The sequence below is a fragment of the Canis lupus genome, chromosome 12 (assembly GCF_011100685.1).
Source record: "Canis lupus familiaris isolate Mischka breed German Shepherd chromosome 12, alternate assembly UU_Cfam_GSD_1.0, whole genome shotgun sequence".
In the NCBI taxonomy this organism is placed as follows: domain Eukaryota; kingdom Metazoa; phylum Chordata; class Mammalia; order Carnivora; family Canidae; genus Canis; species Canis lupus.
The window spans coordinates 45,020,150-45,040,300 of NC_049233.1; positions in this window are offsets into that span (position 1 = coordinate 45,020,150).

Here is a 20,151-nt window from a genome sequence, read left to right on the forward strand (position 1 = left end):
ATGACTAAATGCCCGAATCAAGAGAACTAGAACATAGCAAGCCTGGGGCACCTGAGTGGTTCAGTTGGTTAAACGTCCAACTCTTGGCTTAGGCTCAAGTCTGATCTCAGGGTTGTGAGATCAAGCCCCATGTTAGGCTCAGTGCAGAGTTGGCTTGAGTTTCTCTCTCCCTCTCCACTCTCTCTCAAATAAAAAAAAAAAAATCTTAAAAAAAAAAAAAGAAAATAGCCTATGGAGGGGGGAGGGGACCTTTGAAAGCAGGGCAGGTGCAGCCTGTGGTGCAGCACTGTTCTTCTCAAGAACAGTGTGTTGTCATCAGAGGAAAAGTGTTAGTATTACTCAGAAAGATAGTACATGTGAAACCCTGGAGTAGGCAACATTGTTAAAGCTGATTTTCCATCATTAAGGTATTTATGATGACACAAAGTTAAACATCTGTTCACTCTCTGAGCCATCTCTCAGAGCCTGGGCTGTGGTCCCAGCTGGTTGATTCAAAACCCTCTGCGCACATGTACCATGTCTTGCCCACTCCCTAACTTTGTGTACACAGCATTACCGCACCCTGAATGCTGGTTCTAACAGCTGTATAACTTCTTTAAAATTCTTCCAAAGGTGGCCAAAGAAGCTAGAATTTAAAAACACATTCACCAAATATTGTACTTTTGTTCTTTACACAACCTGCACTATCTTTTGTCTTGCTGTTCCCTCTCACACAGACTGGTGTTCAATCTAAACCAAGGGGAAAATGTCAGCAACTTCTTAATTGAATTATTTTGGTCTATTTAAGGATTGCTCAGTGTGGATTTTCCTATAGAGAATCTTTTTTGAGACACTTGAGAAACACAACCACATGTGAAAAGCCAACAAAAGATCCAGAGAGTGTTCGGAGAAAGCTTAGGGTAATAATTTTTCCTTTGGGTCATCCTATTCGGGATTATTGAATGGAGATCTGATTCTCAAGAGGCAACTGTTTTCAGACAGGATTTCTGCAGCCAGGGCTCTCTACTCCAGCAGCCCACCAGTGACCTGAGAAACTCCTCGGTAAAGTTTAGGGTGATTGTAGGCTGGAGACCCAACATATTTCCTTCTTCTCTTTGCCAATTCTACTTAACATAAGATTATGAGAGTCTGCTCTTCCTCCAGAAAACCTTCCTGACATCTCCATTTGGTGCTTTGTTCTCCTGCCTGCTCAATGGCAGCTGGCACGAGGTCCTGAGCCTCTGTCCTCATGCAAGCCAGCTATTTACTCAGCCATTTGCTTTTCTGGAATGTCCTCCCTGACTCAGCCCCAACGCCAAGATTGCTGTTATCAGCGCTCAAATACCAGGCCCTCCCCTATGAAGTAAGGAGATATACCCTGGCAGTCCCGGAGAGGCAGGGAAATGCTGGCATCTCATTAGTTTTCAGGGTTAGAATTTCACTGTCAAGCTCCCTATCTGTGGAGCCCTCCCAGATAAACAGTAGATGGGGGCTCACAGCACATTCCTTTCACACTCGCTAATTCCAGGCGAGCACTCCGCAGAAGGGCGCCAGTGAAGCTCTCGAAGCGGGTGGCTCAGGTGGTCCCTCTGGTCTCCTGGTAGTAATTAGGAGAATATCCTTCCTATCCTCTCTGCTGTGATGCTCTGGTCAAATCTATAGCCTTGTCAGTTAATATTTAGGGCGGGCATGTTACACTTATGAAAAAAATTATATAGACTTCAAGTTATTTCACAATAGGGTTTACATTGGACATTCACATGCATACGATTCCTACTGCTGGAATTTCTAATCTAGAATAAAACTTTCACTTATCCTTTTTGGATGTTTCAAATGACTTTAAAAGGTAAATAAAATTGAGAAGTCAAAATCTCCCACCTTGCCTAAATAGGCTTTAAAAAATATATTTATTTATTCAAGAGAGACACAGAGAGAGAGGTAGGGACATAGGCAAGGGAAGAGGCAGGCTCCCTGTGGGGAACTTGATGTGGAACTCAATCCTAGCATTCTGGAATCGCAACTTGAGCTGAGGGCAGACGCTCAACAACTGAGCCACCCAGGCATCCCTCACCTAAATAGACTTTAAAGAATTTGACATAATATTGTCAGTATTCCATATGGCCTACTCCCCTCTTTGTTCTAGTCTTAGAATGCTTTCCCAATAACAAAAAATAATTTTCCCAATAATTTAAAAATAATTTTTAAATTGTTCTTACACAATTTAAAGACTCTCTCTTTTTCCAAAGGCACCCTGCAGACAACAAGAGGAGTCATAAATAGAGAATGGAGGTAGATATAAGCCCACAATTCTGCTTTTCTCTTTGGTGCCTTCCTAGCATCTTAGATAAGATTTGTTTCTGAAATCCATCCATGCCACTGTGCTCACCATGAATCTTCTCCATCTTCTTTTGATCATCACTTTGTTCTCACCCCATCACTCCAGACATTCTTCTCATTGGCCCTCATCCCATCTCTGCTGGGACTCTCCCTTACACTGAGCCCCTGCATTTGAATTTCCTTCTAGCCTCCCAGGCTGACCAGGTCAAAACCCACCCCACCATCTTTGCCTCTCCACCCAATCTTCTTCCCCTCTTGACTTCCCTCTTTCTGTTCATGACACTTCTATTCTCCTATGGCCTCCTATCCAGGCTCTAAAACCTTAGGACTACCTTAGACTTAGCTTTTCCCTCACTATGGTTCACCTCTAATTATTGTCATATTGCTTTTTATTCTGTGTCCTCCGTGTCTCTCTCATTTCATCTTTATGTGACTTCATACCGTTTCCACTCTAGCTAGGGAACCATTCCTTAACTTCCTCCTATCCTGTTCTAAGTGCTTTCTGGCAGCTCTCCCCACTGCCAGGCTCTTATTCCTCTTCATTGTACTTGCTATGGACACAGTTTTCTTCCTGATTCCTGCCATTGATCTTGTCCTTCCTCTGCTCAACGGCATTTGGTGCCTCTGCATCATTTATGGGAAAGAAGTCTAAAGTCACATTTCTGATAAATGTGACCCTCTGTGGTATTTCTCCCCCAATATATGTAACACTTTATTTTTTATACCAGTAAACCTTTTCACCTACCCTTTTTTCATTCTAAAAGAATTCCAAGTACTTAAAGATACACAGTAGACTCCCAGCTATGAACTTCACTTAGCCAGATTTATACCAATAAAAACCCTCTTTCCTTCTCTGCTTTTGAAATCTTACCTATTCCTTGCAAACTGGTACAGCCACTCTGGAAAACAGTGTGGAGGTTCCTCAAGAAGTTAAAAATAGAGCTACCCTACGACCCAGCAATTGCACTACTGGGTATTTACCCCGAAGATACCAATGTAGGGAAACGCCAGGACACCAGCACCCCAATGTTCATAGCAGCAATGTCCATTATAGCCAAACTGTGGAAGGAGCCACGATGTCCTTCGACAGATGAATGGATAAAGAAGATGTAGTCTATGTATATAATGGGATATTACTCACCCATCAGAAGAGAGGAATACCCACCATTTGCTTTGACATGGATGGAACTGGAGGGTATAATGCTGAGTGAAACAAGTCAGTTGGAGGACAATCATCATATGGTTTCACTCATAAGTGGAATATAAGAAATAGTGAAAAGTACTATAAGGGAAAGGAGGGGAACTGAGTGGGAAAAATTAGAGAGGGAGACAAATCATGAAAGACTCCTAACTCTCGGAAACAAAGGGTTGCAGAAGAGGAGGTGGGTGGGGGGATGGGGTAACTGGATGATGGGCATGGAGAAGGGCACTTGACAGGATGAGCACTGGGTGTTGGCAAACTGAATTTAAAATTTTTAAAAATGTAAAATAAAATAAATTTTTATAAAAAAATAAAGGTAAAAAAAATTAAAAATTAAAAAAAAAGAAATCTTACCAATTCCTCAATACCCGAATGCCATAAATTAATCCCTGATTTCTCAGATGAAAAAGAATTTCTTCATTCTCTATTTTCCACAGTACTTTGTACTCCCATTATGGTAGCACATAGTAGGAAGGGCTTCTTTGTACTCTCGTAATTTATTTGCCCAATTAATCATATCTACCACATTGTCAACTTGAGAGTAAAGGCTCTTCTTTGTATATTCCCACAGTAGCCAATTACAAGTCCATGAATTTAGCAGAGGATATTATCTGAGATGAACCAATATATCACTTGGACTTGAAAATCTCCTTACACACAAAGGGCATTCTACTTGGCCCATAAAACCTCAATATTTAAATAAAGTAGTATTTTTTGCAATATATGATTCTGCCTTTTTTCTCCCTCAAGTATGGATGGACTGAGGAGATGAAATTAAGGAATATTCCTTCAGTAATCCTTAATGAAAGAAGTATCTAACTCCGAATCTTTTTTTTATTTGTTTTAAGTTTTATGTATTTATTTTTATGATAGATAGAGAGAGAGAGAGAGAGAGAGAGGCAGAGACACAGGAGGAGGGAGAAGCAGGTTCCATGCTGGGAGCCTGACGTGGGACTCGATCCCGGGACTCCAGGATCACGCCCTGGGCTGAAGGCAGGCACCAAACCGCTGAGACACCCAGGGATCCCCATCTAACTCCTCATCTTAACTCTTAGATGTTATGTTTCATTCTGTAGAAGAAAGAATAATGACCCCCCAAATATGTCCCAATCCTAATCCCCCAAACCTGTGAATATGTTAAATGATAGTCAAAAGGGACTTAGCAGATGTGATTAAGGTTACTAATCAGATGACCTTAAAATAAGAAGATTATCCTGAATTATCTGAGTGGGCCTAATATAATCATATGAATCCTTAAATTAGGAAAAATTAATCAGCCAGACAGTCAGTCAATGAGATGTGATGCAAGAAAATGCAGCATAGATTCAGTGTGAGAAGGACTCGATGCACCATTATTGGCTTTGAAGAAGAAGGAAAGAGGCTACAAGCCAAGGAATTCCCAGTCTCTAGAAATTGGGCATGGCCTTTGGCCAATATTCAGATTATAAATCTTCAGTCCTACAATACAGGAATTCAATTCTGCTAATGACCTGAATGAACAAGGAAACAGATTCTTCCCTTGCACCACCAGAAAGGATCACAGTCCTGGTAACACCTACTTGTAGCGCCATGAGATCTATGTCAGACTTCTGACCTATAAAACTGTAGTGTTCTTTTAAGCTGTAGAGTTTGTGGTAATTTGTTTAAAAAAAAAAACAATAGAAAACTAATATACTCTCCAAGTAGCTATTCAGCTACGCTGGTTTAGAACTGGCTAGAAAAATAGAGTGTGCTTAGATACTGAAATAGAAGCCTACAGGCATGCTTTCATATTCGGGGGATGGTATTGCTCCAAAGCATTGTAAGTAATGCGGTACATTAATTCTTTTCTTCACTCTTTCTACAAGCATTTCCCCAATACCTATTGCCTACACTCATGTTATCATTTTTCTTGGAATTTGTAAATATTCTTGATTCTATTTCATCACTGGCCATAACATATAACCCAGAACATGGAAGGTACTTGATAAATGTTTAATGAATAAGTCTAAGGATGGCTGTCATTTAAACTCTCTCTACCTAAAGTTCTTCACCTTTAAGATGTGAGTGGTAATTTATCAAATTTACAGGGTGGCCTCAAAGATAGCTGCCTAAGCAATTTTTAGAAAATACAGGGCAGCCCGGGTGGCTCAGTGGTTTAGCACCACTTTCGGCCCAGGGCCTGATCCTGGAGACCTGGGGTCAAGTCCCACATCAGGCTCCCTGCATGGAGCCTGCTTCTCCCTCTGCCTGTGTCTCTGCCCCTCTTTCTCTCTCTCTCTCTCTCTTTCTCTCTCTGTGTGTGTCTCTCATGGATAAATAAATAAAATCTTTAAAAAAAGAAAATAGATTATTAGTTTTAATTCTTTTTGTTTTTAAGTAAGCTCTATGTCTACCATAGAGATTGAACTCATGGCCCCAAGATCAAGAATCACATGTTAAATCGTCTTAGCCCTCCCAGGCACCCCAGTCAGTTAAGTATCTGACTCTTGATTTCAGCTCAGGTCATGAGATAGAACCCTGCTTTGGGCTCCGTGCGCAGGGAGGAGTCCGCTTCAGATTTTGTCTCTCCCTCTTCCTTTGCTCCTCTTCATATTCATGCTCTCATGCATGCTCTCTCAAATAAATAAATAAATAAATAAATAAATAAATAAATACATAAATAAATAAGATCTTTTTTTTTTTAAATCACATTCTCTACCTACCGAGACAGCCAGGCACCCTGAAAATAGGTCATTATTAATACCAAAACATTATTTCTAAAATCTAAACCCTGATCCTTTTGTGTCCTGACTAATGTGTCCATCTTTGCACTTTCCTCTAGGGTCTTGTTCCACACAGCAGCTTCTTAAGGACTGCTATTATCTGGTTACTGTCTTGCTCAAAATTCTCAAATAGCTCTTCACTGCCTTTAGGCTCAAATCCAAATTCCTCAATCTGGCATGCAAAGTCTCACAACATGCCTATCCAAGGAATCTTTTCTCCCATAACTTCTCAGCCTAACCCACACTCCCACCCCCAACTCACTCTCCACTCAGTCAAGGCTGCACTCTGACCCTAAAAATGCCACTTTCAGCCTTGACAAAAGCCTTTGATCCTGTGCTACCAGGACTGCAGTGTCACCTTCTTGCCCTTTCAACCCAGTCTATCATTCAGATAGGCTTGGATCTTTCCTCCAAGGAGCCTTTCCTAAATATACCAACTCAGAATAATTCCTCACTCCAGTGTGGTATCCCTCATCTTATAATAATCACCTGTTTCCGGGGCTTGATCCTCACCTTATGTCACATTTGTTGGTATCCCTCCCCAGCTAGATCACAGAGAAAAGTACTGATGACTTATGATTCTTAATATCTACAGTCCACCCCCCCCCACCCTGGCAATAGTGCTGGGTAAAGAAGCAATACTACTAAAAAATTACTTACATATACAACGCTCACCATGTTGTGGATATTGCTTTAAGTGTTATACAAATTTTAGCTCATTTAAAACTCAATCCTATAAGGTAGGTAATATTTTTATCTCCATTTTACAGATAAATAAACTGAGGTACAGAGTCACAATATTGATTTGTTGTGGGAATTAATAAGCTATGGAAGAAGTAAAATGTAAAATTGTTGGAGTCGGTAAATTGATGATTGGAATATAACATAGCTTATTTTAAGGGAAAATTAATTCATAGTTAAGAGGCTTGAGTTTTATTTTTACATAATGGAGAGTAATATATGTCTAACAAATAACCATAGATGAGGAAGACTATGTAACATAATCCTTTTAACAATAAAGTGAAGTTGAATATGTCATCAATTGCACAAAGCCCAAATACTCTTGAGTGGATTTCGGATTATATCCATTACACTAAGCCACCCATCTAAGGCTAATAGAGACTGAATTTCAGTTATGTTTGGCAGAAATGTAAAGTTGTAATCTTTCTCTATTTCATCGTAATCTGCATTTTACAACAGCTCCTGAGTCCTTTGCCCCATGGAGTTATGTGGAGGTTTTCTGTATTTGTTCATTGGTGATGGTGGCGGTGTCTACTTCATTTCAAAAACCACTGCAAGGCCCTAAGGAAAGCCCCAGTGGACACTGACATTCAGGAAAAAAATCCAGCCCCCTCCAAAGCTAAGCCTTTTCACACAAGGACTCCCAAAAGCTGCACTCGAGTTGTGTTAACACTAGAGTCTTCCAAACACACGCCTAAAGCACCCACAGCCCACAGCAGTTAAAGAACTGGCACAACATATACAAAATCCAACTTCTGGCTCCTTGAACAATGTCTACATTGTTGCCATCAACCAGGTGATAATTCTCAGCTTAGAGCTCTTCATCAGTTATCTTGCACTTTTTAATGATTTATTCACACTGTGATTAATTTATAAGACCCTTCTAGCTCATCAGGGGATAACAAAAATAGTCTGTCTGCAAAGCAGTTTAAGTAAAGGTCAAGGAAATCTTAGAAATTTAGCTGTACTGAATCAAAGCAGCTGTACAAGCTTTTCCAATCAAGATGACAGAAGTGTTATCTGTGGGCCCCGGCCCCTCCCAGACATGTTCTATTCTTATCTCCCGTGCCATTCGCCAGGACGTGGTGTAAATTCTACGGTGGAACATTGTTTTCAATTAAAGATAAACAAAAACCTATTCCTCCCATCTGGGGATACTTGGATCTCCCTATTTTTCCATGTGAGAAGTGAGACAGAAAGATCCCGTAGTTCCTCTGAAATGTCACGAATGTTTTACAGGGATTGGCAGGCCTCCTGTCCGAAATGCAGAGCTCCAGAGTCAGTGGCAATTCACCGCCCTCCCTCTTTCCTGGCATCGAACTAACTCACCAGCAGTCACGCAGGGACATATTGATCTTTCTACAGCTTACTGGGCAATCAACTGCAGTGCAAAGATAAAAGGCATCATCAACTTGCCAAAATAGAATCTTGTGCCAACCTTCCAGAAGTCAGGAAGAGGGAGATGAAGGAAGAACAAATTGTCAACTAATGGGAACTTGTGGAATATAAAAATCCTACTGAACCATCTTCTTTTGTACTGGCTTTCCTTTGGGGACAGATTTAGTATTCTGTGGTCCATAAAAACTACACAATTTGGATATTGTGGCTTCTTGGTCAATCTACTGGATGGAAAGTCCTTGATGTCGAGAGTCACAAATTGGCCGGCCCTAATTCATCTATTATGTGGCTTTGGATAGTTTTTCCAATAATTCTGCTGCTTGAGGTATCTCCTTTGTGATGGAGACCCTTAGTGAAAAACAATAAAATGCGCTTTAGATCAAATGTAGCTCTGTCTTCACACCAACCGTCCAGTCTACTTTCAAAATAGATCCCAGAACTTGGAATATTATCAGAAGATTTCCTTCAGCTGTGTAAAAAGTGTGGCAAAGAGGAGCACACAATCAAAAGACCGGCCTGGGTAATAGCATGCAACAAGGGAGAGGATGGAAAAGGCTGGAAGAGGTTTGTGATATAAAAGCCCACATTGTCAGCAGAACATATTGAGACATATTTTCTGCCTGAAACAATAACAATCATAAATGAACTATTGTTAACACAAAAATACCAAATACTGGTAAGAGCTGTCATTTTGGTTTTCTTTAGACATGATAAATTACATTTGCAAATTAGTGTCTGATCTGAGATGACATGGAACAAATGGTAATATTTACATTCTGCACATTATCCTTGTCAGATTAAGCTGCAGTTGGCCAGTATGGATATAAAGAGGCCTCTGGAGGCTTGTCTGCTAAACCAGCATGTAAATTGTCTCTAAACCATCCACACGTCTACATTTATTATCTCTTCAAACCAGTAACAGCCGTCCCATTTACATGTCAGTTTTGCCAAGTTAGGGTAACTTTACCAGGGAAAGGAACTAGTGAAGAGAAATGCCTCCAAGAAGGTACTCCAAAGTAGGTTATGGACCACAAAACCCATTTTGTAAGATGTTGTCAAAGACTTCCTATTTCTTTAGCAGTTTAAGAGGGAAGAGGAGAAGAGGAAGGAAGGAGCACTTAAGTGCCCACGATGCAGTATTCATTGAGGTGGGTCATGCATTATCTGATGTGATTCTCACGAATTAACCCCTAATATAGGCATTGTTATACCCATTTTACAGATAGGGACATTGACATCCAAAGACATTGAATAATTTGCTAGTATAGTTGGTGACAGAGTTACCACTTGAATCCAGGATATATGACCCCTAAATCTTTGTACTGTGTCACTCTGACGCTGACCTTAACTAGAAATGTCTGAATTGGATGGCAGGTTCTGGGTTTCGAAGTGTAGACCAACAAGGAGAACATCAGGAATTGCCCTAACTTGCAGAGATGCAGTTCAGGGAGAAGGTATGGGGAAACGCTGCTTGGCTCCCTCCATTTTCATTATGAAAACTGCAAGTGACACTGAAGAGGGAACTTGATGGGATGAGCACTGGGTGTTATATTATATGTTGGTAAATCGAACTTCAATATAAATAAATAAATAAATAAATAAATAAATAAATAGCAAACAAACTGCAAGTGAGGAGGCACCTGGGGGCTCAGTCAATTAAGCAGTTAAGCATCTGCCTTCAGCTCAGGTCCTGATCCCAGTGTAATCCTGGGATGGAGCCCCAGGTCTGCAGCTCCCTGCTGAGCAGGGAATCTGCTTCTCCCTCTCCCTCTGCCTGCCACTCCCCTGCTTGTGCTCTCTGTCAAATAAATAAATAAAATCTTAAGAAAAAAAAAAAAAAACTCCAAGTGAGGATCAGAAGGTCCCTGTGAAAGTGGCTTCATTTAACTTTCTATTAATCCTGTTTTTAAAATTAAGCCTCACGGACATGAAATGCTAAACGGCTTGAGAAAAATCAACTACCTTTCTTGATCCAAAATTTGTGGAGGAAGCAGGTAGCAAAAAAGAATCAATGCAGTCTCTGCTTGTTTCAGAGAAATAAAACCTTATGATTTGATTGGCCACGTTCATAAACCCAGTTCTAGAAACATTTTCTAAAATGAAGCCGTTAATTAGTGGATCTCCTTATGTTCCTGATTTAAACCAAGCAGTTGGGAAAAGGTAGTTTGAGACATTTCATGAAATTTAATTATGGACCAAGTACTAGATAGTATGGATGAATTATTGTTAAAGGTGATCATGACACTGTAGTTAGGTATGAAAAAGCCCATTTTTGAAGAGATACGCTCAGCGTAAGGAAGAATGAAACAACATTTGATGTAGAATCTATTTTAAAATACTTCAGGAAAAACAACAATCAAAAGAAACAGAAGACAGTGGAAAAATCTTGATATCCTTGAATTTGGGTAACAGAGCCAAAAGGATTTATTATATAATTCGCATTTGCATATGTGTGTGTGTTTGTAATGGCTCAATTTTTTTTTTTAATAAAGCTCTTGGAATATAGATCTGATTCATTCAAAACACATTTTAAAACTTACTGCTTTTAATATGCACTTGAATCTTGGGCTTTACCAAGTTTACTCAACCGGAGTAATTAGCGGGCAGTCTTGGGAAAGTCTGCAGCAAGATTCTGTAGTCTGTCAATATCTTCTGCTTATCCCTTAACAAGAAACCCTAGAGAAGTCACTGTTACGACATGAGGAAGGAAGTGCTAAAATTGCCAGTGTTAATAAGACATGTTTAACTCGCTGTTCGGGGAAAAAGGTCTGCAAACTACAGAAGAGAGTGACATTACTATAAATCATACTTTAGGTTCTACCCTTGCTGTGGGGAGCTACTGCTTCACACTATTCCTTCCATTAGTCCGATTTTCAATCAAAGCCAGGACACCAGCTTACTTTGCTTACAGAAGATTTTCACAGGCTCCGAAGGGGTCACAGAAGGTACTCCGGGAAGAGGACATGTGAGCTAAGAAATGGATTCTCTGAAACAAAGGTCGCACTCGCTGTCCTGCTAATAGCATCCATGTTACCCAGGGAGCGGCCCACATCTGGGCTCCACAGAGACTGGTCTACGCAGCCTGTTCTCCAAGGACAGGGCGGGGGGGCAAAAGCAGGGCAGCCTCAGCCATCAACACAGCATGTCTTCAAAATATTTGAAGATTTCTCTTTTTGATGAAAGCATCTTTTTAGAAGAAATTTGTGAAATGCCAGTTCCTTTCCATGCTAGGGAAGTTGCAGAATAAGATCATGGGGAAGATCTGGAGCGTGGGTGAGAAGAGACCATGCCGTGGCAGAGAACTTCTGACAGCACAACAAAGTGCTTTGCAAAGTGAAGTCAGAAGTCATCACCTGAATCAGAATCATTTGGGATATTTCTTATAAATGCAGCTTTTCTGGGGGCACCTGGGTGGCTCTGTCAGTTGAGTGACGGACTTTTGGTTTCTGCTCAGGTCACGGTCTCAGGGTCTCGGGATCCAGGCCCTCATCAGGCTCCATGTTCAGTGGGGAGTCTGCTTGAGATTCTCTCTCTCTCCATCTCCCTCTTCCCCTCTCCCCACTCACACATGGGCACGCATGCACTCTCTCTCTCTCTCAAATAAATACATCTTTTAAAAAACTATTAAATTAAATGCAGCTTTTCTGATATTGCCCCAAATCTATCATATAAGATTATTTGGGATGCGGACCAAAAAACCTGCCTTTTCAATGAAATTTCCCAGATTCTCCTGCATGGTAAAGCTAGAGGACTGCTATTTATCATCTTTGCTTTCACTGCTTCATTGTCTTCAATGTACATCCTTTGCTCCTTCCCTGGAATTCCTCTTGAGCCTCATCTTTGTAGCTTGTAATGCCTGCTCCCTTCATTTCTCCATAAGTTGGACTTAAAAGGCCACTGCTTGTTTGAATCTTTCATGTCCTAGCTATGAGCACCTGAGTCCTGTCCCTTCTCCAAGCACCCATAGCACCTGTTTTGCCCCTAACACAACTTTCCATATTACATTTTAATTGCCCATTTCCTTCTTACTTGTTGAGTTCCTTACTAAAGGGACTACTTGGTACAGGACACGCATTCAGTAATTGTCAAATATGGAAATGGAGGATTGTTTCTGACTCATAATTCTTACTACATAAAGCTAACTATATTTCAGAAGTTACATAACAGGCATTTTTTCAAACTTCCTCTTCTCTCCCATCCTTGACAAAAGCATCATTGAAGCATTCATTACACATTAGGGATAGATCAGAAGGTGCTACTTTCCATGCTAGAAACATCTAAGAAACTAGCATCATAGACTGGATTTCTCAGAAGTTATCCATCTTTTGGTGAGATTGAATTTCCTAATGAGATTTAGGTACTATCCTCCACATGCTCAGAAAGTAACCAACACAAAAATCTTTGTAAGGTAATGAGTAGACTTGGAAATTGCAAAAGAGGAAGTACATACATAAGATTTTTAATCAAATATAGAAACAGAAGACCTAAAAAGGGTTCTTTTGAACTAGTTTTTATTATTTATGTCCCATATGCTTATCAAATGAAATAGATCAAGGTGGTTTCTGATAAAAGACACATATTCAACTGGATCATTCAAGAAATTTAAAAGATCAAAAGTCTACTTGTTCTTCGCAGTGATACAGATTGGGAGAACCAGGTCTGTGGTTTATTTATAGGAAATTTGGCATAGAGCTTAGTGGATAATCCACAAAATGTTTGATTTTATAATTTGGGAAAGATAAAGAGAAGTCATATTTTAATAAGAAAGAAGCTGACCAACACCGTCAGCGTTGATCAGCTTCTTTCTTGAAAACCATAAACTTGCAGCTCGATTGCAAATGAAAATTCAAATCCATACACTGGTGACCGAGCGCTTAAATACCTTTCCTTTGGGGGGCGTGGGGAGAGTTGTATCTAGGGGCTTGTGCATCGGTTCTGAAAGCTGAGGAGCCATCCTACCCACCTGTGACATTTACTTCTGCGGGGGAGCAACCCGGGACCAGGCGTGTTTGTTGCCTCTGGCTGTCCTGACTGCTGAAACTCTTCATTCGGCCTTATCGGCCCCTGGAAAACCACCCAAGAATAAAATATATATGTTTAAAAAAAAATTGGTATTTTTTTAATACTTGACTCACTTTATGGATTATTAAACTTATAAAACTGTGCACTGGAGGCATCCTGGTGTGGGGGGGGGGGGCCTCCAAGCCCAGGTTGCTTGTGCCCGAGCCCCCCACAGGTCCTCTGCCTCCCCTTCTTCCTTTGGAAGACAGAACTGCCCACTGAGGCAGGGGTTGTGTGGTTCAGCTCTGCTCTGAGGCCTGGGAGGAGCGAGCAGGAGTGAAGAACCCCAGGCTTTCCGAGGGCTGACTGCAGCTGGGTGCAGCCCGTTTGGTTTCCAGGCACAAGACGGTGGCCTTCCCTCCCACGACCCTGAACAGCCTGGCTGCCGCCCTCCCCCTCCTCCTCTCCCTCGGCCCAGAGGGCCTCCCAGGACCCCGAGGGCCATCCGCAGAAGAAGTGGGCCAGGTTGCGGGTCAGGCCAAGGCCGAAGGGGTTGCGGTGAGAGGAGATGAACTCCCAGGTGGTGGTGTTACTGGCCACCAGGTAGAGGTGTGAGGTGAGGAGCAGGCTGGCCACCAAAGAGAAAACGGAGAGCAGACTAACTCTGAGTCTGTCCTGTAGAAGTTAGGTTAATTACTGAGATTGAATAAATTTGATACTAATATTTTATAAATATGAATGTGCTTAGGATCTTGTTGACTTAACTTTTCTAGTCTCTTTTTGTCTTCCCAAGAGTCTTGCTCTTCTGGTAACCCAAGACATGTTGCTTATTTATGAAACAGACATACTTTATTTCAACCTTCTAATGATCCTCTAGTATCTGTTAAGCCAGGAAACTTAATAGAAGACAACTAATGAAATTAAAGAAGTCTTTTCTATGCTTCCACCATCTTTGCTCTCTATCTTTACGTTCCAGACTGTGTACCATTACACTCAGAGCTAGTAAGTTTAATAAACTGGACCTTGAGTCCAGTTTAAAGGATCCAACTCAAGAAGCATCAACAATTAATTATTTAGTTGATCATTGGCTGGTGATGTATCAAAAGTTTATCCTGTGCTTGTGGGAAAAACAGTCCTCCCAATTTAACTTTTCCATAGTTTGAATCTTATTAGAATCCTTGATAAATCTTGTGTTTGAATTCTTAAATGTTTGTATCAGTTACAATATAAAATAAAATTGAGAAAACTGTTGTTTGGGGGCTAGAACACCAAAGAATGTGCCTGCCTCTTTGCAAGAGGGATGCACAGATTGAGACATACTAGATGGCTCTCATCAGAAAGCCAAATTAGGGAAGACTAAGATCTTGCTACATGTACCAACTAAACCAGAAATCGTTCCTCTGAGTGAAAATTGATCATCATAGCCCTGTCCTCTGTCAATTACATTGCTAAAGTACGGAATTTTGAACTGGACTGGATTCTCTTGGCATTTTTTAATTGGTAAGTAATAATAAACAAATTTGACTAACATAAAAAATGCAGTTTGCTGGAAAGATAGCAGGCAATTCACAAAAGAGATTTTTTTAAATCTATATTTTATTTATTTATTTGAGGGAAAGAGAGAGAACACAAGCAGGAGGGAGGAGTGGGAAGGAAAGGGGAAACGGGAAGAAGGAGGGGAAGAAGCAGACTCTCCGCTGAGCAAGGAGCCTGACCACAGGGGGTGGGGCTAGATCCCAGGATCCTGAGATCAGGACCTGCGCTGAAGTCAGATGTTTAACTGATTAAGGCACCCAGGCACCCCCACAAAAGAGTTTTGAAAGGCCAGATGATACGGCTCAGAAACAGGATAGGAACTAGAGTAAGTACAGATGGCTCTGGCATTTAGTCAAAAGGAAATACTCAATCATTTCATATGGATACGTTTCCTTTACTGGTTGTCAGAAATCAGTGCTTTCTAGCCATTTCATCTACCAGCCTCTTCCTCTGTCATCTTTGTAAATTGGCTAATAATTGAGCATCCAGAGAGAAAAAAATCTGATTGGTCTAGCTTGGACCATGTGACTCCATCTTGGTTATAGGACAGAGTATCTTATTTTACTTCTCCACCAAAAGGACTCAAAAGGGGAAAGGAGCCAGCTATTCCCCCAAATCAACATTCTGTTCAAAGGGCAATAATACTAGAAGGCAAAAAATACCAATTAATATAATTAAAGTGTCTAATGAGTTCTTAACCTGGACTTCACTGAAATGATTCGTAAATTTTTACATGGGCATAAAGTCTTCAGAATTTTTCTCAAAAAGTCTAAGTCACAAAATTGCTAAAACTACTACACAGCATCACATATCAACATTTTTTTTCCCAAAATCCAAATGTCTTAGAAGCAAGAAATCTTAAAGTTCAGCAGGAAATGTTTGCTTTTAGTTTCCATTCTTTTGTATTTTAGGAAAGGACATTTTAAATTGGTCCAGGAGTTAAAGAAAAAAAAAAAAAGCTTCATTTTGACATTCAATGTTTGTTGAGATGCTGATAATTAACTTTTCAGAACTGGGCATGTAAAGTTTATCTGGGATAGGAAGCAAGGCAGTCACTCAGCCTTCTTCCCCTCCCATCTGCTTGCCTGGCAGAGTCCAACCCTGGATGAGTCCAACAACCTGCCTTCTCTGGACAACTGTGGGCAGATGAAGTAGATCTTAAGGAATATGGTCAAGCTCATGACCACTGGCCCTCCTCAATCACCCTCCCATTACTATTCCTGGTCAGCTCACTTGCCTTCATAATGCCTATTTAAAAACCTCTCCACTCTCTTCAAACTCCCACTACTTTCTCCTCATTCTGAATCATCCAATAAAAATGCCTTCATATCCAATTTATTGTCATATACATGAGCTTGCAAACAGAATAGAACGCTATCACCATCCTTGGACAGAATCAATAGGCCCACACACAATACAATTCTCTTCTGTGATTCCCAGTTGAGGAGGGAGATTGGGAGATGGGGAGTGGGGAGGTACTTTGTTTCCAAATGGGCCATCGAACTTTTAAGATAAAAATAAAAGTAAGGAAGTGTAATTCATCCATCTTGATACAAATATCTCTAAAGAAACCCAATTCCATTTACTCTCATTTGAAGATCATTAAGAAACCTTTAGATTTATAACTTAATATGGGTTTTATGAATCAATCTTCTGTCATTGGGACATAAATCAATTCCTAGAGCCTGATCACTACCACAGAAATAACAAAACCGAGACCTTTAAATTGCAAAGTCAGGGGCCAGATTCTAGATCTGAAAGGGCCCCCAAAGTAGGCAATAATACCATGTGAGGCTTGGCTTAAAACAGTCAGCTCGTCTTAACTGTATTATGTTTTTATTACAACCATTATGCATTTTTTCCAGTGATCACTTTTAGGAATGGTCTGACTCAAAACTGGTTATTGCCTATAAAGAAAGCACAAATGTTTTTTTTTTTTATTTTCTTTGTTCTTTCCAGTGGAGCTGATGAATGTTTCTCCTTTTTTGGGTGTAAATTCTGAAATCAGTTAGAGGAGGTTGAAATTAGTGGGAATTTCAAGTTCACACATATCATAGCCTTACTGACCTGCCTGAGAGAGTCCTCTCAAAGTAAACATACTGCTTCTCAATCAATGCTTGGTTTAAGTTCAGATTCATCTGTCTGGAGCAGCTCCTCCAGACATTCCTATTGTACTTGATGCTGCACTTTAGCCTGAGCAGATCTCAAGCAGTACTTTACTGATACTTACATGTCAGGGATGCTGAGACTGGATTTTGATCATCTCAGAATGTGAAACAATGGCAGATCAATACATGTTTCCTGAATAAATGAGTGGAGTGTAATCTAGGTCAGTGCAGGTGACAAAGGAGTGATCAAGATGAATTGCTGAGCTCTCTTTCATGATCCAATTTGAAGACAGAATTATGAATGGAAAGAATATAAACTTTGGCTCCATTTGGAGGTGAATGGAATGGTACTTTTAAAAATAAAAAAATATAACTATGTCTACTCAAATCAGTTATTCTCATACTGTGACTGACTGATTTAGTGAGAACACCAAGTTTATATATTTATTTCTGTATCACCTAGTCTTAACTTCTCTGCCAAAAAAATATCAAGTAACTCACTGTCTCTTTATAGGAATTTTCAGATCTGCTGCGGTGGTTTTGTAACAGGTCAACTTAGCTAAGCTAGGATTATGTTTCTCAAAACTCCTCTCCTATATGGCCTCTAGTTACCAAGAGCCACTACAGAAATTTTGCACGAGATCTAGAAGACAAAAGTGAGGCAGATGTTACAGCCTGAAGGTGGGTGTAGAGCACCAGGTATTGTAGCTCACACCTGTTATCACCCAGTCCCCCTGTGCTTGCTCACATTGTCATCATGAAGCAGCAGCCAGGCCCGCAGCTCCTCCTGCTGGATCCCCTCCTCCAATTTCTCCAAGTCCTTGGTCTGCTGCAAATGTAGCTCATGGCAAAAGCACTGGCTGCTTCTTCAAGTCTCCCAGGCATAGAGGTTCAACATAGCAAGAGACAGATGCAGTTCCAATATGCTTAGGTAGCTTCTAGTTTGTCCTCACAGGTTCCATCTTGTCTTTGCTCTCCTTCACTTCATATCTAGTGTTTCATTACAATAGCTGGCCCTGCTGGCTTTCAGTGACTTCAGGCCCACACCAGATACAGTGGCATATCTTCCATAGAATTCTTCACCAGCTGTCATCATTGTGTGAGATCTAATCCTTGTAATAAATTCCCTTTTCTATATCATTCAGAGTTATCCTACTTCCCTGATGAAATCCTAACTCATACACCTCTACAAGGTATCACTTTGCCCTGTCCCAATCATTCTGTGTAACATGTACAGATTAAAGCAGAGAAGAACCAGGGGATAGTCTGGGAGGACCATTCTATGATTTATCATGATGTGTTTGCTAATTATAAGTCAATGGAGCTGGGATGTCTTTGTGGCTCAGCAGTTGAGCATCTGCCTTCAGCTCAAGGTGTGATCCCAGAGTTCCAGGATCGAGTCCCACATTGGGCTCCCTGCGAAGAGCCTGTTTCTCCCTCTGCCTATGTCTCTGCCTTCTCTCTGTGTCTCTCATGAATAAATAAAATCTTTTTTTTTAAAGGAGTCAATGGAGCCACTTCAAATTTATGAATGGCATACGGGGTTGCAGCATTGTGCCTCTACAGAAATGCCTGTGTAGTTGTCTGATGTGTAACCTGCTCAGCTGTAGGTGGTAGCCCTGGCAGAGAGGAGTATTATAAATGGTTCCTCTTTATATAAAATAGACATTTTCATTTTGTATCAAGTAACTGATCCATTCATATAGAACCACCCTTGACTGAGTCTAGATGAGATTTATAGTCCAGTATGGTATAGTATGTCATTGGGAATAAATATAGAAAACACAGTACATCCAAAGAATCATTAAGTCATTAAAAGCAGAAGACATTAACTGCACAAGCCAATAAACTTGAATATTCTAATGACAGATTTTATGTGATTTGACTCCTATATGGCTCCTTTGTTCTTTTTTCCTATTCTAAAGACACTTGGATATGAATTGGCAAACCCAAAGAGTTACCAAGTATATGGATCAATAATTACTCTTTCGGTCATCATAGCCTACAGAGGGGATTTTTTAAAAAAATTAAAGTCAAGACTAAAACAAAGAACAAAAATCATAAGGCTTTTCGAGTGTCTTTGAAGCTCAAGCTCAAAGGATCCTCTTTCTACTTGAGAGTAAAATGTCCTCACATATCAAGGCACTGATCCTCCTGCCTTGTCCAATTCTATCTTCCCTTCAAACTTCCACTGTTATTAGCCATCAACCTTTAGTCCCTCTCCCTAAGACCTTAGATTGCTTCTTGTAACTATGTGTTAACAAAGTGCCTCACACATAGTAGTCACATAATAAACAATTTCTATGACACTAAAGATCTCATGTCTACCTGGGCCATATTTCTATTTTCCACCCATGATAAAGGCTGTATGCATATTAGACAAAGAGTTGGAGTTGGAGTTACTTGTAGAACTAGCTTTATTATTTGCATGAACTTCCACTTTCTTAGAGCCTCTGTTTTTCCTTTCTTCTGAGATAATGCCCAATATTCTTTATAGCTCACAGAACAGAGTGGTCCTATGAAGTCTGCTACAGTAAACTCTTTAGCATACAGTGTAAAAGAGGTAGCTCTCTGGGGTTTAGCACTGGGGTCTGTTTTGCCTGAGGGGATTAACACCTGCCAGGACTGATTGGGTGAGACCTTCAGAGCAGTGCAGCACTGCCATGGAGGCACTTCCTGGTCACCAAGCCTGACATCAAATGCTCATCTGCTTCCTGCCTTCTTTCTTAGCCAATCAGCAAATCTGAATCTGCCTTCAGTTAGAGACAGATAACTACAGTAACTGTCTTCCTAGAGGCATCTGGCTGAGGCTCCCACATACCTGTTAGCACTGATTTACTCACCCTTCTAGTATGTTTGATGAGATTTGTAAAGTTCATCACCAGACACACTCTACTAATGGGCCTGAATTCTAAGGAAGAGTTGAAATAGTTTCAGAAAGGAGAAGCTTTGTCTGTAGATCAGAACAACCACGAGATTGGCTTTCCTGGCTGGCCTGAAGAGCCCTGGGTAATCTTAGCCTAAGTGGCTGTCAAAAAGAAATCTTGAGAAAAATCAGTTCCAAAAAGTAGAAGGTGAATGTCTAGGGTGTTTTGGGAATAGTTCC